The sequence below is a fragment of the Globicephala melas genome, chromosome 12 (genome assembly GCF_963455315.2).
Source record: "Globicephala melas chromosome 12, mGloMel1.2, whole genome shotgun sequence".
In the NCBI taxonomy this organism is placed as follows: Eukaryota; Metazoa; Chordata; class Mammalia; order Artiodactyla; family Delphinidae; genus Globicephala; species Globicephala melas.
In genome coordinates, this window is record NC_083325.1 from 23,969,131 (window position 1) to 23,990,527 (window position 21,397).

Genomic DNA, 21,397 nt, shown 5'->3' on the forward strand with positions numbered 1-21,397 from the left:
TTCAGGATCACAAAATATGCCACATATAGTCTCTCTCTCTCTCTCTCTCTCTCTCTCTCTATATATATATATATCTATATATATATATATTTTAACCATAATGTAATAATATTAGAAATCAATATAAAAGCAAATCTATTATAGCTAAACAATTCCATATATTGAGAACATTATATTAAATAATTCTTCATTGAAGAAGAAAATGAAGAATTGAATAAAATGAAGTAATCTAAATAAAAAAGTATAGCATACAGCTAAGTCTTTGAGAAAAATATTAGTGAAACTTCAGAAGATAGAAGAAGGGCAAAAAAGTAAATGCAAAGAAACAGGAAGGATAGAAATAATAAGATAAAATTAATGAGGGTAAGAGGAGAAAATTAAGATTTTTTCTGAATCTTTGCTCTCTAAACTCAGGAGCAGAATAGATTTGCCTAGTAAGGAGTACTTTTATTAGTTAATCAACACTAAAAGTACATAATAATATACAAAGCACATAATACATCATTGTGTATGTCATGTCTCTGGGAAAGTTAGTTAAAACATCAGAAAATCATCCACGTAAATTATCCTATTAGTGGACTAAAGGAGAAGAATGATCATTTCATTGACGCAGAAAAAGCATTTAATAAGGTTCAATCCTAATCTCTGATAGAAAACTCCAGAATATAAGGAGTAAAAGGTAATGTTCTTATTTTGAAACAGCAATAGCCTACCCTGACTGATAATAGGAGAACTTTTAATGCATTACCTTAGGATGAGATATAGCGAATTTCCTGCTATCCAAATGTGTAGTGGGGTGTTGAAGACAATTTAGATATATATTACTATGGGAAACAATACTAGAAATTTTGTCTTTGTAAAGGATGAACTACTATAAAGTAGTCTACAATAAAGAAGTAAAATTTATACAGCACCGTGATTAGATTAAAAAAATATGTTTAAAGTAAGCACAAAACTATTAATTTTAAAAACTCACAAATATCAGCATATAATTTTTAGAAATGCATGCATAACTTAGAATATATTTTAATACTCTAGTTTGGTGTATATATAGTCAGAGCCCAGTCAAGAAAATGGAATCCATGCCAGGTAGTTTAATAGAGAGAGAGAGACAGGAGGAGAATCACCAGGCTTTTCGCCTTCCCTCCTTTCTTGTGCCTTCTATTGACCCAGCCTAACTTGATGCCAGAGGGTAAGTGAACCTGGGCATGTATTCTATGGGGAGGTGGTCAGTTCCTTGTGTTAAAAAGCAGACCAAGGGAAAGGCAGAGGGAAATGCAGACTGGTTGGATCTGAGAGTTAACAGGTGATGACTAGCCCAGGGTCTTTATAGGAGAGGGAAACAAAGTAGACAGGAGATGGTGTATGACATAATAATAATAATAAAATGAGAGATAAGCTTTTTGCAAACCAAGTCTACCAGTGCACCATGAACTAAGCAACTTAAACAAAGTAAGTTTATAAATTATAAACTTATAACAAATTATAACAAAACAGTAACATTATTAAAAATAATAAAAATAACATTAATGGAATGAAAACATTTTAAATGAATCAATCTGCTCTAACTCTTACTTAACTGCTTTAAATTTGATCCGTGGGAGATCAGAGAAGCAACCGCTCTGCATTCTCATAAATCCACAGTATGTCCATGGTACCATGTCATTTCTATTAGCCAAAGACTAGACCGAAGCTGAGTGTAAAGTAGCAGTGATTTAGATGAGACAATTAACAACATTTTGAAATGATTCATCATTCCTCTGAGTAAAGAAATGGTCAGAATGCAGATCATTCAACCAGCTAAAGAGAGAAAGGGAATGGTAACAGACAAATACATACCTAGTGCTCAGCATGTGTCAGGCCCCACTTTGCATGTGCTGACTCATTTAATCATCTCAGCAACCCTCTGAAGGAAGTACAAAGTAGTAGCCTCATTTTATAAATGAGGAAACTGATGGCCAGATTAGTTAAACATGTAACCATATCACACTGCTATGAATAGTAGAGACAGGATTTTAACTCACTTATCCTGCAGCTAAAATGAGTTGGAAAGATAAGAACTTAATTACATTGAAATTAAATTTTATTTAATTTAAATTGAAATTAATTAAATTTTACCCTCTAAACTCTACCTCATCTTCTTTCTAAGTAAACTGGTTTGGTCACATACCAGAGGGTCTAAGAACTATTCTTCCCTCTTGGCTTAGAGAGGAGTCAGGACAGATTCTTATCTCCCTCAGTCTCCATCCTGGCTCCTGTGTGACTTTCCAAAGGCAGGCTTGCCTCAAACACAGTAGAGGGCTGCCTACCACAGTCTACAAGAGATAATGGGGTTCAAGATAAATCAAAGAAAAAACCCCAAAGAATACAAGTTGCTTACTTCATGTCTGTGTATAAATCCATTATTCCTTTCACTGAAAACATTACATTCCACCTATCTTCATAGCCTGGGGCCCCACTATATCCTTATGTCTATGAGATGGCCTACTCTTCTAAAATACCTTGGAGCTAGGTACCAATTTCTCCTCTTGTCTGAATGAAATGAAGTACATAATCAAAGCTATTAAAATATTAAAATTTCCATTATTGTGTATCTATCCAAATGAGAAAATAGTGGCTACTAAGGTTAAAGGCAATTTTGAAAAACAATAAAATGAAATATCCAAACTTTTGGCCTTCCTCAATGAGTACATGATTGTCTATACTCATTACACGTGGAATGGAATTTGTTAAAAATTTATATTCATATTGATATAAATGTGTTCTCTTGATTAACTTGCTCCGTGATTACAAGCTGAGCTTCCAGTAATTCTGAAACTTAATTGCTTCTGTTCTGGATTATTTTGAACAGGAAGGGAATAGCTGTGTACACAAAGAATCATTTTGAAAAGAAACACAAGAATTAATGGCATCAGTCAGTTTTTCAGGAAAAATCTTCATAGTCCTCCTCTGTTATTTCAGGATCTGCTCCTCTTGCTTTGTTAAATGGCAGTAATTTAGCCTTCGAATTTCTTGAGGAAAATAAAGTTTGAATGTCAGGATCAAGACCACTGATTAGGAAAGGGTGAGTCCGAGGTGAAGAGTTCTTAATCCTCTGAAACAAATCTCTAATTTTAAATTTTAAAGTCAAAAAGTAATGGAAGGATTGTGCTGTTAGGGGACATTTTAAGTTGCCAAGATGATGCAAAATAGAAAAAAATGCAGTGATGTTCTCCAGTACCCTTGCTTGTCAATAGCATGTATCACAACTAAAATGGCAGAGGTTACATCTGCAGAGAGACAGTGTGAGCAAGCCTCTCAGGTGTGCACTGAGAGAATCAGGATTCTACTCAGCTGGGCACACATTCCTGAAGAAGGAAGGCAGCATAGCATCGAGGAGAAAATAAGGAGGGAGTAAAGTGGTTCGTTCATCATTAACAGTCATAATCCTACTTTTTATTTCAAAAAGTGCTTTCTTCCCCCATATCCTTCCAAACATCACTGCTCATTTGTTATAAATCAATTCACATTTAGTTTACTAAATTACTATATGTATGTACAATATTTTCACACACAAAAAAGGGTGAGCTAAAAGCCCAGAAAAGAAGCAGACATAAGTTTTATGGAGAGGCAGTTTCCAACGAATGTTCCTTTACACCTCTGGGACTTTTTTCATCTGCTCCATCTGCTTGTGCTGAGAGTAGTAACAAGTGCATCTGTGTAGGCTCTCAGCTCCCTTTCCCTTTACTCAGACACCATATATTTAAAGTTTTTATACTTGCCTGTATAATAATATACTTAATAATTATGAGTTATATATGCTCATTATTGAGAATTTGTTAAGTCTCATGAAGTTACCAAGTTTTTTTTTCATAATCCAATTAACCAGAAATAGCTACTTTTAACATTAGATATGCTTTCACAAGGTTTCACACACACACACACACACACAAATATAGCTATAAATTGGAGTACTGGCTCCTGCTTTATATCACATAGAGTACTCTACAGTCTTTATTTCACATTATACTGCAAATATTTTCACACATCATTAAATATTCTTGAAAACACCTTTCATAGCTACTACTTAATATATCATTATGTAGATGTACCAAAATCTATTTAACTATTGCCCCAAAACTGGGCACATTCATTTTTTCCTGAAATCATTTATGTCTACTTTGTAATTTAGAATTACAAGGACCTTTTCTCTAGTATATGTATTTTTTTCTAATATGGATGAGCTGCTTTCCAATTTCACATTCACAAAAGTAACTGAGAAGTCCAACTCCAGGCAAAAATTTTATGTGTAAATTTTCAAGCCTGACCTTTGACAAAGATAAGGTTTAGCTTGGCAGATCTCAAGGAGAAAGACTACCCTCCTCACACCAGACTTGGTGCACAGATGGTGCATTGCTTTCTGGAGAGAACTGCAGTTAAGGACTCAGTACCCCTTCCCCCCACTCAGCCATGTTCATGTACAGATCTGCACTCCTACTCCAGGTGCTTCACAGAGACCTTTTTATCAGGGGCCCTTAGCTGAGGCATTTTGTCCAATCTGACTCAGTCTTTTTCCACTCCTACTCCACCCCCTGCCTCTCTTCCCCACCCCTGGTACACTGGATCCATGATAAGACAGAAGACTTTCTTTAGTGCATCTGGGCAGTGGGCAGATTTCCTGTGCCTACACTCCTTGTCATCCATTCCTCAACCAGTGCTGCTTCTTGAGGAAAATAAAACACTGGAAAGCTGGAGCTTGTTTTTGCCTCCTGATTGCACTATCACAGGAAGTGAAGAAAGGCTTGATTGTTACTTACAGTTTGGCTCATTTTCCTAACTGATCATCTACTCACATGGCAACTCAACATTTTCCTAACTGATCATCTACTCACATGGCAACTCAACAGTACTAGGTGTTTCTTTTCTGTCTTTCAGATTACAGTTGAGTACTAACATTTTTTCAGTTTCCCAATGGAATAGAGGAAAAGATTAAAAATGAATTAAATTAAAAATGAAAAGGATGGAATGAAGAGATTAATATTTGGGGGGGCAATTTCACTTTTTGAAGAACTGTTCTAGGCATTTTAATCTACATATCACTTTCAATTTATATTTACATTCTCATGTAGTCTTCACAAACATTTTATAAGGGAGGTGTTACTTACCCACTTCACAAACAGGAAAAATCAGGTGCCAAATCAAACAACCTCTTGAATATACACAACTTTCTCCCTGCAGCAATAAATCTGAGCAAATTTCATCTTGGCAGGCAGTGAAATAGTTTAGAATAGAGACAGTCTATATTTCTCATTATATTTAAAGACAGTATGTATAAACAAATACTGAAGATCAACATACATCTACTTTGAGTCCATGGCACCAAGTTAAACAGTATTCTCCTCGATGTTTCCTCAGATATATGTTTTGCCTTTGGGGAGACAAGATCACCAGGGCAAGCAAAAATAAAATCCTGACTTTGAATCTTACAGCATGTTCCCAACTCTCGTTGAAGGTGATTGCCAGAAGAACTTTATTCCTCACAGGAATTAAGCATATTTAGTTCCTGTCAAGTTGAATCAAAAACTTGGACAGATGCAAAGAACACTGTAGAATGCTGTAAGAAATACACCTGCTTCTTGGTCTCACCTTCTTTCAGTATTTTCAACTATTCACCCTGGGGAAAATAAAGTGCCAACAATAAGATGTAACTTTATTATTCAAGAGAAAAAGATATTTAGAAGATACTCATAAGAGGCAAAACAAAAAATTGAGGCATGAGTTTTGGAGAGGCCAATGAGATAAAATATAAAATGGATTTATTACTTATGAGCAGGCATATTTACTGGTCTGCAGCTCTAACAAATGTTCATCTGCTTGCTGCATCTTTATGCCCGTTCTTCTATTTTAGAGATTTATATTTGATGGAATCTCAGCAAAATGACATAGAAACTTATTTTTATAACTATTGCTGAAGGGAACTCACTGGAGGTACATAAATTAGGCTTGTGCTCCATACTTCCATGATTAATTAAATAAATTTATTTGCTTGTCAGTGGTGGCTTGAATGTGCCTTAAGTTTAAGTTAGACATTTCAGGATCTTGCTAGACTAATTAATCTATCTATTCTTGAATATGTATGAGAGCCAATATTAGCAAAGTATTGAGTCAGCTTCTAGGATTTATCTGACAATGAATAAGAAACAAACAAACAAACTCAGCTCTCCTGGAACTGGGCAATGATATAAAATCAGGCATTAGAGCAAAGAGCTAGAATATAAGAAATGTAAGCCAAAATGTTTTAGAAAAAACTGTGGAAACACAGGGTAAAGACACTGAAACCCCATGAGCCAAACCAGGCTTTTCTACCCTTCAGAGTAGCCTGCTGTGGGTTAAAAATGTAGCAAAATCAGGAGTGTTTCTTTGGATAAGAAAAGCAGAATAAGAAAAACTGTCTTCAATATATTTTCTCAACATGTAAGCACTTAGAGGGTATTCATCATAAAGTCTATGTTTGATGGGCAAAGATAAAATATTAGATGGGCAAAGATAAAATATTAGTTTATACTTATGGCAAGTAATATCAAACTACTTATAATTGTAATCTAGGCTAATTATGTTGTGCTGGCACTTACAAATGCATTGGTTAATAAAAGTGCATTTGAATTGGGTGCATTTGTATTTCACATATTTTGTATTTCACAGGAAGTACTGCTGCCCAGTCAAAAGGATATATGTTGATATTTATAATTGATAAATTCTGAATGTGATCTTAATTACAGAATGGTTTTTAGGTGAGTTTAATTTAAAAACACTCACCCCATGGCTAAATCTAGTTATATTTTCATGTCAGGCATTTTAAAGGAAATGTAAGGTAAAAATGAAATAATAGAAATGGCTCTAATTACTACTTCTGTGATGCCCACAGAAAATCTTAAGGTAAAAGAATCTCACAAACTAGATTTTTTTTTTTCTCAGTCACAAATAGTCAAGGCCCACCTGTATGGGTCTTTTCTATGTTGTGCTTCCATTGTTTGTCACTTGACACATTTTTATGGGGAAAATGCCAGGGATTCCTGATGGCTATTTAGCCACCTTTGACAGAAGGAGATGTGCTCTACAGCATCACAAGCCCTTGATTGATAGTAGCTTCTCTCAGAAGTCCCAAAATCCTGTCTTTCAAAGTAGAACTAGCTCTCCATATAGTTTTGAATTAGTGCCATGACATTAAAAGTGGAGTTTTTTTCTTTAATAACTTATTTTCTTCTAATAACCAGTTGAAGCAGAGAGGGGCTTGGCCCCATGGCTTAATATAGGGAGGAAAGCTTTGGCCATACAAAAAGTTCAAAGATTTTAAAATTGAGATCAAGCTAACTAGCACAAAAGTATCTTAGACAAAAGTAGAGTTTAAGCAATCTACAGATTCAAAGCAATTCTATCAAATCACTGTGGAATTTTTCATAGAACTAGAACAAAAAAAAATTAATTTGTGTGGAAAAAAAAAGACCCCAAATAGCCAAAGCAATCTTGAGAAAGAAAATGGAGCTGGAGGAATCAGGCTCCCTGACTTCAGACTATACTACAAAGCTACAGTAATCAAGACAGTTGGTATTGGCACAAAAACAGAAATATAGATAAATGGAAGAGTATAGGAAGCCCAGAGATAAACCCACACACCTATGGTGACCTAATCTATGACAAAGGAGGCCAGAATATACAATGGAGCAAAGACAGCCTCTTCAATAAGTGGTGCTGGGCAAACTGGACAGGTACATGTAAAAGAATGAAATTAGTACACTCCCTAACACCATACACAAAACTAAACTCAAAATGGATTAAACATGCCAAGACACATATTCCCTTGCTGCTTTTAATATGTTTTCTTTGTATTTAATTTTTGACAGTTTGATTAATATATGTCTTGACATGTTTCTCCTTGGATTTATCCTGTATGGCACTCTCTACACTTCCTGAACTTGATTAAGTATTTCCTTTCCCATATTAGGGAAGTTTTCAACTGGACATGTTTAATTAAGAGATATTAGGAAAAGATATAAATGATATTTTTTAGTCTTATTTGAAAACCTAAAATATCCTTGGATGCCTGCACCTGTGTATACGCATGTATGTGTTTTTTATCTTCCCCTTTTCTATGGATTTTGTTTCTACTTTGCCCCTTCCTTCTGCTTCAGCATCTTTAACTGGAATCAAAAATCTTAGATTATGTCATAAATTATTCTGGGACATCTTATTTGGCCTTTAAAATCATTTTAAAACAGTGATCATTGTGATTCTTTTACTACTTGCTTGTTATGATTCTCTTACCACTTACCATTTGCCTTCTGTGGCTATTGCAAAGACGAACATCACACTTGCTAAAATCACAATTATTGAAAGTCTGTGTGCCTCTAGAAGATAAAGCAGTAGAAATATATGTTACTAGTCTTTCTTACTATCAATGTTACTAAACTTGGAATTGAGGGGAGCAACGACAAACAAAAGATATGTTATTTCTGTGTGGATGCAATTCTTCTTGCAAAACTATTGCTCTAAAATAAAATTATTCTAAATTATGCAAAAATATGTCATAGAGAATCTCTTATATTTCATTATTTTATTACTTTTATTCATTTCAAAAAATGAAGATTAGCTATGTGTTTTATTTTTATGATGCTTTCGTTTATCAAGCATAATATAAATCCCAAATATTTACTAATCATATTAATATGGACTTTGCAAAGACAAAACTATTTAGATGATATATTCCTACAAGGCCATCAGTCATTTTTATGCTACAGTGAAATAATCTTCCTGGTATGTTCCTGGGAAGTGAACATTCTTTTAAATCATTGTAATTTAGATTCCACCCCACCGAATGCATTTTATGTGAGCAAAAAAAAAAGAATAGTAATGATTTGTGCTTTTGTTGTGCATGCAAATCTTACGTGTGACACAGAGAAAAAAGAATTCTAACGATTCATCATAATGTATTCAGAGAGACACAAATGCCCACACTGATTCAGAGAAATCATTGGAAGAGTAAAGGTTGACTTAAAAAAAGAAAGAAAGAAAAAGCTGATTTGTAATGGAGCAAATCAGTTGGTATTACTGGTGGGAAGGAAAAAAGAAAAATAGTATTTATTGAGCACTAGTGTGACAGATTCACAAATATCAAAACTATAAAGGCTGTAATGAAGGAAAGAAGAAATAAAAGTGAATCACAAAAATGACAAAAGTCCTGTAACTGTGGAAGTTACACTTTAAGAAACGTAATAGTGTAAAAAATAATAAACACATAAGATAATAGGGTTGGAGAAAGGGAAGTAAAATTATCAATACACTGTTTTTTGTTCTTTCATGGCAGGAAGTTAATACTGGAATTTTTAAAAATGTTGGAAATGCTAAACATTTGGAGAACACTTGGTTAAAAGACAAACTACAATAACTACAATCTTTGTTGTATTTCAAGACTCCTTTGCCCCCATTAGCTTCAGAGGGATTATTTTTAAGGAACTATTACCTCATGAAAAACTTTTGACCTTAAGTTCTGCAATGTCTTCCTTTTCATTTCAGGTTTATTATATCCTCTTATATTCATGCAAAAGTTAATATATTTAACTAAAAATATCATTAAATTCTAATAAATGTTTTATGTATCTACCTATATGTCTACTATCTTACTATTTGTCCATTGATAGAAATAACTGGAATGATGATGAACAAATGTTAATAGTTCCTATTTATGATCCATATTTTCCCTTCTTCACATTTTTGACTATCAATTGTATTATTATTATTTGTTACATTTTAATCGTATTGAATACCATACTGAAAAACATTAAAAGGTTAAATAAGTTGTGATTAAATTTAATATTAACTTAGTTAGACCTCACTGGGCTCAAACCTCTAAAATTTTAAGCAAATTCAATTCCTCATTTATTACAAAGGCATCTGGGTGGAAGGGGCAGACAAAATTGGTTACAATTATAATCATTCTAATAAAGATAAAATATAAATTAATAAACTAGGGAAAAGTACCATATGTATAGAAAACAAGTTTTAAGAACAAATATTAAAATTGTAAGATCTAGAAAATTAATTTGACAAAAATTACCATTTTTCTCTCTTCTTTTACAAAAAGTGTACATACCAGAGGCATTTCTCGAGGTTTCCCCTTTCTTTTTCTTATTTTGGTGTCAGAAAAATAACTATTGTTTCTAAGTTACTTTCATTGTGACAATAAAAAGATAATATTCAGGAAACATACATAGTTTTTTTTTGTTTGTTTTTTGTTTTGTTTTGTTTTTTTAAATCTCACCTATTTACCAGGATTTAATTGACCTCAGAGTTTGATATATGTTTTCTTCCATGGTTAACACTATTGGGCACAAAATGTAACATATAATAATAGAACCACTTTTTTGTATGTGTTTTCAATGTGCCTAGCTAGATATAATGAGACAACCTCTGCAAATTCTTCAGAAGCTGCTTCCAACACCCGAGTAGAAGAAAGAATCTCTGTGAATAGTCAGCTGAATGCATAAAAGGGCTTTGAACTTTTGAAGTGAGATTTTTTGTTGAACTCCTCTCTTTGCTTCTTCAACCTGATGTCATTCTGTGCACTTTTCAGAACATTAGAAATTTTCAGTATACTGTGCTAGAAAGTGAATTTCAGAGGATTTAATGGAGATCACAGGAGATGATGATCCATGGAAATGCAGTCTAAGCATCAGAAGAGTCTAGGAAAATCATTAAAAATTACTGATATCTAGATGAGAAAACATTCCAGCCCCTACACCAAGCTATGAAGAAAGGGTAGGAAGAAGTATAAAACTAAATAGACACTACAAAACTTTTTCCCTAAAAACATGAAAAACGAAAAAATATACATTAGGATATAATCAGAAAAGCTAAGCCTGGAAAGATAATTTTTAGAAATATATTGAAGAGTACTGTATTTATAGTCAACAAATGTGCCAAACACTGTCATCCTACATTATTTCATTTAATTTCATACACTTTTTGTGCTGCCAAATTGGGAAAAGTTTAACTGAGAGTACTGACTGAAAAAGATAACACCTTAGAGTAGATCAACAAGTGATTATCTAGAGGCAACTTGGAAATGAGATTCTCTGTGCATATTTCTGGATGGGAGTGAGCGTGATGGCAGAACTTTTAGGTACCTCTCTGTTCATCCTCATAAACTTGTACCTATACCCCTACTCTCAACTCTTTCTGAGACACAATTGCTCTCCTCTGTTCTGCTTTTTTGTTTTTAAAGATTTAACTATTATTTATTATTATCTTAGATAATTTTTCTTCTTCCCAATAGTGCTTGACCTTTGAAGCTTTGGCATCCAGAAGGACTGGTTAGGAGACTTCTATGAAATATAAGTGATATCCAGAGAGTGGCTGCATGGAAAGGGTAGTGTGCATTGTTGGCCAAAGATCTGGACAACTAGTGGACAATAGGACCAGGAAATGACTAGGTGGGCCATAAATATCTGGGTCCCACCCTAAGCAGAAATATTTTTTGTTCTATATAGGTGTTTTGAATGAGCAAGATTTAAAATGATCACAAGAATTCAACCCCTGTTCTACCTCTCCGAAGAATAGTGGACATCCTTTTCCCTGTCTGTAAAATAAGTGTAGGGCATCAGAGGAACTAAGTTTTTCATCAAGGTTTTCAGACCTATGCACCTTGATGACCTGATATTAATCTGTCCTCTAATTACTTGGTTTATTTTGACTAAAAAAACATAGTAAGTTCTTTGAAAACAAATGCATTATACATCTTGCTTTGGTCACAATGTTTTTAGAGTAAAGAATAATATGGTGGGTTCTCAAAGTTAATTCTAAAATGGTTGTTTAGCTAAATTATCAAACTTGAAGTATCCACACACAGAAAGAACATTCAAAACACAAAACTTTTAGTGTTATTTTTGTCTTCAGTTTTATTTTAAAACTCTCACTATAGTAATCTGAAGAAAAAGAAAAAAGAAAAAAACAATGCTACACTTGATCCAGAGTGGAAGGAAGTAAATTTAAATAAGTTAAAAATTAAGACTGAATTTTATATGTTCAAACCTTTTGTTTCTAGTGACCAACAGCCTCTGATAATGAAGATTTTAATTGAATCATGATATATATATATATATTTATTTATTTATTTAAAATTTTTAAATTAGAGAATCAACAAACTAAGTTTTAAGAATTCTTAATAAAACTGATCAATACAATTAAATATATTTATATCCTTTTCCCAATCTAAAATAGGGGTCACAAAGTAATGATACATTTTAACTAAAATCCAACACAAAAAAATGAAGATAGAACTTATCAAAAATCAATTGGCAACAGTTAAATGAACATCAGCAGCTACCTCATACTGGGGAGTAATAAAAAAGGCTGTATAAAGAATGAATCATGTCAGATTAATCTAATTTCCTTATATGTCAGGGTGACTTAGGAGATCAAGGAGAAGCAATAGATTAAATATATCTTGATGTTAACAAGATTTTCAGTGCTGTTCCATTTAACACCATTGATCATTAACAAACAAGGAAAAATGTGGCTGAGTCTATACTTATTAGAGGGTTGACAGATATTTGGAAAGTCTTTCACATAATGTCAATGATAACAGGGTTGGGAGATGGGGGTCACACAAATCCCTACCCTATTCTATGGTAGTCTAACATGAAGAGCAGTTATTTATGTAAATCAGTTGTTTTCAATAGATCATATTTTCCTTATATTGATAACAGACACAAGAATATTTTTGCTTCAATATGGAAGCAAATCTAAGAAAAATGGAGAACTTTGCCATAACACCTCAGCTATTAAAACGAGAATATTAACAGGGCCTACTCAAAGTGCTGATGTAACAAATAAAATAATCCATGTAGAATGCTTATCACAGTGCTTGGCATACAATAACACTTCAAAAAATCGTGCGTTTTACAATTAATATTATTTCCATCATTGTATAATATACAAGTTTTGAAACATGTAATTTTGTTTCTAGATATAGCATGGCATACTCTTCACACATTATTCACTGACCATCTGATATGAGATGGTTTGATTTTATATGGTCTGGCAAACTTAGAGAGTAGAAAAAACTCAGTGAAAATTTATTACAAATAACAGCTCAGATTAAATTTGTAAATTCAAAAAAAAGTATTTTTGCACACCTGAGTAAAATTAAAATGGAGTAAATAATCAATTAAAATTACAGTTTTAAATACAACTACTAAGAAAATTATGTATAACTATTGGGTCTCATTTTTGAGAGTGTGTAACAGACCTATCTCTTCAACTATCAGAATTTTTCCACAAGTTTATATTTTCAGATATACACAGAATCTGTCAATATTTATTTAGTTCAATTTTTTTTAAGTAACCTGATTATTTACTTCCACTCAAAGCGCTACAATAAATAAGTTCTGCTTATAACCTGTTTGAAATTAGTCCACATTCAAGGAATTTTTCTTCCTGCTCAAGACTAACTTCAACTCTGATATCACTTTGTAGATCTACGATACAGATGCAATTATTTGTGAAAGTAGGATTATTTAATATGGACTTATTTTTACAGACACAATATCATTTTATTTGCTTTTTATATGCATACAAGTCAAAATTGCTATAAGCTTAAATATGTTCATATATTTGGTAAAATATACAAAGTTACTTTCTAAATTTTTTGCATTGATTATATATTGTTTTGATATTCAAGAAATAAGCAAGAAAAGAGTTTTCTGAAAAAGTGAGAAGGCATTACTAAAGCATGGTTAACTATTATTGTTCAATATACTGATCCTGTGAAAAAAAGACCCTAAAACTTGGTGTTTTATAACAGTAAGCATTTTCTTACTCTGGGTTTGTGGGACAACTGCAGCCCTGCTAATAACACAAGCTGGGTTCAGCTGTGCAGCTTTATGGCACTGCTTCGGACTGTGGGTTAGCTAGGCTTAACTGAAAGCTGGAGCTTGTGTCTATATGCCTCTCATTCTCTTTTGATCTGTTGCTATCTGGTGTATATTTTCCTCATGGCAAATTATCAAATATAAAAGGCAAGTCAAAATAAGCAATCATAATTCAAGCCTGTGTTAGCATCACATCCACTAACAAACATTCCATTGACCAAAGAAAGTCACATAGCCAAGCCCAAAGTAAAAGTATGTGGAATTTCACCATGATGACATGGTAAGGATGTGGATACCCACTTTCAAATAGGAAAGTGAAGAATCAGTACCAATAATTTAATTTTCCACATAAGATTTGATGAAGCCAAGATGAACCAGAGGCAATAGTGAAAAGTAAAAAAAAGAAACTGAAAGTTATTCTATCTTTCTATGCTCCTTTCTTCTTTTGGCATTAATCTGATCAACCTGGAATCATTTCCTCGACAGCAACCCATTCTTTCTTGTTATCCATACCAGCCCTCCCTAAATTACTCTAGTTGTAAACATTATACTGTATTGTCTACCACACCATCACATGTTTATGTCCTATTCCTTTACAGTCTGATTAGTAAACCACAGAAATTAATTCTCACTCAAGTGTTAATGACCATTTAAAACTTCTAATACCTTGCTCAAAGATTTTGGCATTTTACCCTCCATTGCTTGAAAGCTTAGCAACAGCCCAAGGCATCAAACTAGTGTGAATTATTTCAGGGTGGTTAGACAGACAAGGACATGTGGTGTTTAAGCATGACCACATTCCAACTGTTTATGCTAAATAAAGTGAGCTGAAAACAATTTTGGACTATTTAAATATGGTTTTGAAATGTAATTAGTGTAAGAGTATTTCTCCATTTATCTTCCACTGAGCATAAATTTGATAGATTTAATTCACATGCACAATGGGTCATGCATTTATTCACAGTTCCTTGTCATCTACCTGTACCTCCATCTCATCTCTCCTGTTGATATGAATTTGTTACATTAACTCAGTCCTTTAAGACAAGGGACGTTGTCGGCCCACACATAATGATTTTCCAAAAAGTCAGTCACTGAAATATAGGTTAATGTATTAGATAGTCTCAGATTTTTTCCAGAACATAATCAGGAAAAAAAGAATGTAATCATAGAATTTGCCATTATATGAATATAAAGGATATAAGATGACTGGCTTTTAATGCCAGAAGGGACCTTAGAAGTCAGTTGTTCAAAATCTTTTATCCTTCAGATGAACAAAAGGAAGTGAAGTTACTTGACAAAATCTCTTTAATTAATGACAGAGCTAGGCTTTATTCCAAATCCTCTCCTCTTTCCATTACACCAAGCATATTAGTCATGGCCATGGTGGATAATCAGTAAAAGGTAATCCATTTATAGATAATCAATATCTTTAAATTCTTATGATTATTACAAAAAGAGAGTTGTCTGAAATAGTCTTGGGATTTCAGTGTTTTTAAAGGAACAAAATGAACAAGAAGCAATGACTGTTTTCTCAAATGAGGAGCTTGGTCAATGAACTGACTGTGGATATAGTAATAGTATATCTTTATGTCAGCCCAACTCCTGTCGTGAATTATTGCCCTGGGTAATTTTCAGACAGATACTATCCACACCAGACTCCCCAAAGTAGAACTGAGCAGATAGTAACCCACCTCACATAGAGCTGTTTTCATAGAGTTGTTGTCAGAACTAGCTAATGATTGTACAGCATTTTAGAAAACTAGACCATATAAATACTTTACATCAATATTGTATTCCCAGTGGATCTGTAATGTTTAGACCTAATAAGCACAGTCCTTTAACCAGTCATTCTATGGCTACAATATGAGGCAGTTGTGCTAGGAATCAGCAGTTTTTCTAGTCTATAAGCAAAGAAAAGTATCTACTACATATTTATATTTTATTCATTTGTTCCTTGTCAAAATTCTAAGAGAAGTTGGTCTTTAGGTTGAATAGTTGGTATATGGTTTGAATAATGAATACTCACTATTCAGAAAACAGCAGAATGAGCAACTAAAAAAACATATTTGACTGCTCAGGGAACTATCCATAGTAATGGGAAGTACAAGGCTAGCCTTGATGCTCTAGGTGTAATTCAGCCAGCAGTTTACTAAAATGAAATATTTTGTAAAAATCAGAATCTGGTAGGAGAAATGAACTATAAATGACTGGTGTCATCCTCAAACCACTATCCATAATGGCCCTGATTTGTTATTTTATAAGGTCAAAACAAGCAGCTTAGAATTATATATATTTTTTGTCCACCTTTAACCCCTTTAAGTGGGAGCTGTGCCATGTCTGCTGGCTGAAACATTAGACAAATGAACTCTCTGGCAGTTTGTTTATTTCTTCTCATTACACTAATATGGAAAATTAACTAGGAAGCATGCTTTCTCCCCCGTTAGCCTGGTGGCACATTTATAAGGACATCATCAAGACTGTTCTTTTCATTCAGTCCTCAGATTGTCTCTGGGTAGTTGCTGCCTCTCTATTCATTTGTAATTTCTCTTCATTATATTGCAATACGATGCTACTGAGAGTCTTTTGTTGCAAGTGGCTATAGACATGACTGTCATTTTGTCTATTATTAGGTCAGTGGTGAGAATTTTGAGAACAAAGGCAATGGGCATAATAGTAAGTTGGTATTAGATATTGAAGTCACTAAATTAACCCAAAGGATCCTCAGAGAGATGGGATCATTGTCCTTGTTTTCACAGATATATGAACACATACTGAATGACTTTTGCAAGGTCAAGAAAACTAGTAGTATATAGAGAGAAGATTAAAACAACTTAAGTCCTTACAGCAGCATATTTTGGGAGGATAACAGTTGCAGTGCTTGTTCCTTTTCCTTTTTCCTTTACAAATCCCCCAGCTAGACTGTGGGTGGGTTTTTCTTCTCCTTTAACATCATGTTACATTTTTAATATTGACTGCTATATTTCTTCTTTATAGGCTGATATATATTTTTTAAAACCAGAATAAATATTTTTCTTTAAGCAACTCTCCTTGAAAAGACAGGGCTTTAGAGAAACCTTCCCACCATTGTCCTAAAAATACCCTCAAGAAAACAATGATCCAAGCCTAGGCATTATTGCTTTTTCTATTTCCTTTATTCTGGATTTAATATATTCAATTATTGGAAACAAGTGAATTTTATATGTGCCCCATGATAGGAAAGGTGGGAAAGGCTTTAAGTCTCTGCACATCATCCTTGCTCAAGTCTTTCATGATATTTCTGTGGGTTGACCCCATAGTGTAATACCAATTTATTCCCATTTTAGGACCATACACAACTGATTTAAAATATTAAATTACAAATTAGTTGATATTTCTAAAAGGAAAAATTTGTTTATATTCACACAAGCTGTGTCTAACAATCCATGCCAGTGTGAGAAACAGTAAAACTCAGAGTAATCAGTGGAGCATAGTAATGACAATGATGAAACTTTCTAAATCAGCAAACTTGACTTCATCATCTTGGATGCTGCATCTGCTCCTTAGGGCCTGCTTTAGCTGACCGGTATATTCTTTCTCTAGATACACGCTTAGCTTAGTTCACTTCCTTCCTTCTTTCAAGGCTTTTCTCAATCCTCACCCTCTTGATGAGGCCTGCCCTGACTGCTCTATTTAACTCTGCAAGTTAACACTGCCCTCCCCCTCCCAGGCCTCACTATGTCCAACGCTGTTCTACCCAGTCATCATACGCTCAGCATTTATCACACTCTAACAAATATCTAACATGATATATTATTTGTTTATTTATCAATTGTGTTTATTTTTTATTCTCATCTCCTCCAGCTAGAATTTGATTAAACAGAGTTCTTCATTTTGTTCTCTGATACATCCAAACTGCCTGACCAATTCTTGACACAGAACTGGTACTCATCAAGTAATTGCTAAAGGAAGGAATGAAATTGGGCCTGACTCTACCAGGATTTTGGGACTTTGAGAAAGGGTTTTTTTTGTTGTTGTTTTTTTTTTGCGGAACGCAGGCCTCTCACTGTTGTGGCCTCTCCCGTTGCGGAGCAGAGGCTCCAGACGCGCAGGCTCAGTGGCCATGGCTCACGGGCCTAGCCACTCCGCGGCATGTGGGATCTTCCCGGACCGGGGCACGAACCCGTGTCCCCTGCATCGGCAGGCAGACTCTCAACCACTGTGCCACCAGGGAAGCCCTTGAGAAAGGTTTTTAACCTCTCTGGTTCTAAATCTCTTGTCCATTTGCTGCCCAATTTCAAGAGATATAGGAATATGTTTTTGCCTATTACTTCTAGAGCTAATTTCTTTAAATATATGAGGAAATATCCTATGTAGCATTTTTTTTTTACAAAAATAGCAGCATTTTATATACCCAAGTCTGTACTTGTTCTTGCTTTTGTCTTCTTATTACTGCACGTGATAATATATCTCAGAAGGCATTTCTTTAAATGCTCAAAGTGCCTCTTTATTTATTATGAAATATTTAATATATAAAAATATTATGACATAAAGTAGAAAGATTAATAAAATGAACACCTAAGACATATCACTCAACATAAGAAATTAAATATTATCAATTAAATTGAAATACTCTGAGTCTCTGTCTCTCTGATTGCATATCTCATGATGCATTCCCCTTCTCCTCCAGAAGGGGAACCAAAGACTCTCCTGAATTGTATCCTTATATTTTCCTGCTTTTCTGTGTAGTTTTTTTACATAATTCCCTGATTTTTTGTATGTATGTATCATCCTTAAAACTACGTTGACATTTTTAACTTTATGTAAATTAGATTAAAACACATTCTTCTGTGGCTTCCTTCTTTTACACATCATCATATTTCTGAAGTTCATTAAAGTTTATGAATTTGTTGTTATTTCATTACTTAGCCTATTGCATAGTATTCCATTGAAAAATACATTTTTTTTGTTCATTCTCCTTGTTGATGGATATTTGCATTATTTCTAGTGTTTTGCTATTCAAGCATTGCTGCACTTTTCATTCATATGTATGCTTCTTAGTGCACATATGATAGAGTTTCTGAGGGCTACACTCCTAGAAGGAAGTGCTGAGATTTTAGGATTTGTACAACTTCAATTTTACTAAATAATACCTGTTTTTGAAAAGTGCTATAAAACCTTACATGTTCTCCAGCAGTGGATAGAAATTCTTATTACTAGTCTAAGCACTCTCCAAAACTTGATGACCTTTCAATTTTTGTCAGTCTGGTTTCCATTAAATGGAATGCAGTGAGCTTTAGTATGGGTTTCCTGAACACTAATATTTTAAGTATTTTCATCTTTATTGGTTATTTCTATGTCCTTTCTGTGAAAAGCCTATTGATGTCTTTTGTTCAATTTCTAGTGAGCTTTTTTTTTTCACTTTGAAAAGATATTAGTGTTCTCTCTCTATCTATTTATCTATCTATCTACATACACACACACACATATATGTGTGTGTGTGTGTGTATTTTATGGGTATTAACTCTTTTTTACTTATATGGGTCTCATATTTCTTATTCTAGCTTGTGGCTTGTATTTGTAATTTTTCAAGATATCGTTTAACATCTAGGAAAACTTTGATATTAAAATTAGCCCATTTTCTTTTGGGATTTTTCTTTTTACATCTTGTTTAACATTTATAAGGTATTCCTGTTTTTAAAATTTTTTTTTGGTCTACCTGGAATTATTATAATTTCTGTGAGGAAACAGTTTAATTTTTTCTAGTGTTATGTATCTTCTATTACATATCATGCTCCCAGGTATGCATAGATAAGTTTCTGGGCTCTTGATTCTGTTCTCCTAGTTCATAGGGTTTTATATTTCCTCCATGAAAATCCATACAAATTTTGTTAGTCAATATTAATTGAGAAGTAGCTTGTCAAGTTTCATAAAAATGTTTCAATTTTGATAAGAATTGCATTTATTCAATAAATCAATTTCAGGGAAACCAATGCAATTACAATATTGATGACATCTTATTCTTTATCTTGATACAATTTTCTTTTTAAAAATTTTATTACAGTACTTGGTAAATTAACTACTAGACCTCCTGTAAAATGTTTAATGGAAACAATGATAATAGCATTCTTAACTTATTCTTGATTTTAAAATGAATGTTTCTTATATTTTCACTAAATATTCTTTTGCTATAGATTATGGTAAATATATTTTATCAGACAAAGGAAGTTTTATTCTATACTTATTTGCTTATATTTGTATCAAGAATTGGTGGTTTTGGGTAAAAAGCACATGAAAAGATACTCAACATTGCTAATTATTAGAGAAATGCAAATCAAAACTACAATGAGATATCACCTCACACTTGTCAGAATGGCTATTATCAAAAAGTCTACAAACAATAAATGCTGGAGAGGGTGTGGAGAAAAGTGAACCCTCCTACACTGTTGGTGGTAATGTGAAATGGTATAGCCACTACAGAGAACAGTATAGAGGCTTCTTAAGAAACTAAAAATAGAGCTACCATATGATCCAGCAATCCTACTCCTGGGCATATATCAGAGGAAACCATAATTCAAAAAGATACATGCACCACAATGTTCATTGCAGCTCTATTTACAATAGCCAGAACATGGAAGCAACCTAAATGTCCACCAAAAGAGGAATGGATAAAGGAGGTGTGGTACATATATAAAATGGAATATTACTCAGTCATAAAAAAAGAATGAAATAATGCCATTGGCAGCAACATGGATGGACCTAGAAATTTTCATACTGTGTTAAGTAAGTCAGACAGAGAAAGACAAATATGATATGATATGGCTTATATGTGGAATCTAAAAATAGGGTACAAGTGAACTTATCTAGAAAACGGAAATAGAGATACAGATGTAAAAAAAAAAAAAACTATGGTTACCAGGGGGTAAGGGGGTGGGGAACTGGAAGATTGAGATTGATGTACACACATTATTATATGTAAAATAGATAACTAATAAGAACCTGTACAGCACAAGAAACTCTACTCAGTACTCTGTCATGTCTATATGGGAATGGAATCTTTAAAAGAGTATATATATATATATATATATATATATATATATATATATATATAGCTGATTCACTTTGCTGTACAACTGAAACAAACACAACATTGTAAATCAACTATACTCCAAAATATTTTTTTTAAAGTATTGGTGTTTGTTTTATCAAGAAGCATTTTTTTCTGCATCATTAATATGGTCAATTTTGGTTTTGTTCTTTGATGTGAGGATTTCTTAGATTATTCTCCTCCCTTACATTCACTCAATCTAGTCATGTATTTTTAATGCAACATTATATTTTCTTTACTACTATCTTGGTTAAAAAACTCAGAGAAGATGTAGTGTATATATACATATATATATATATATACACATACAATGAAAACACTTCTCAGTCATAAAAAAAGAATGAAATTTTGCCATTTGCAACAACATGGATGGACTTGGAAGGTATTATGCTAAGTGAAATAAGTCAGA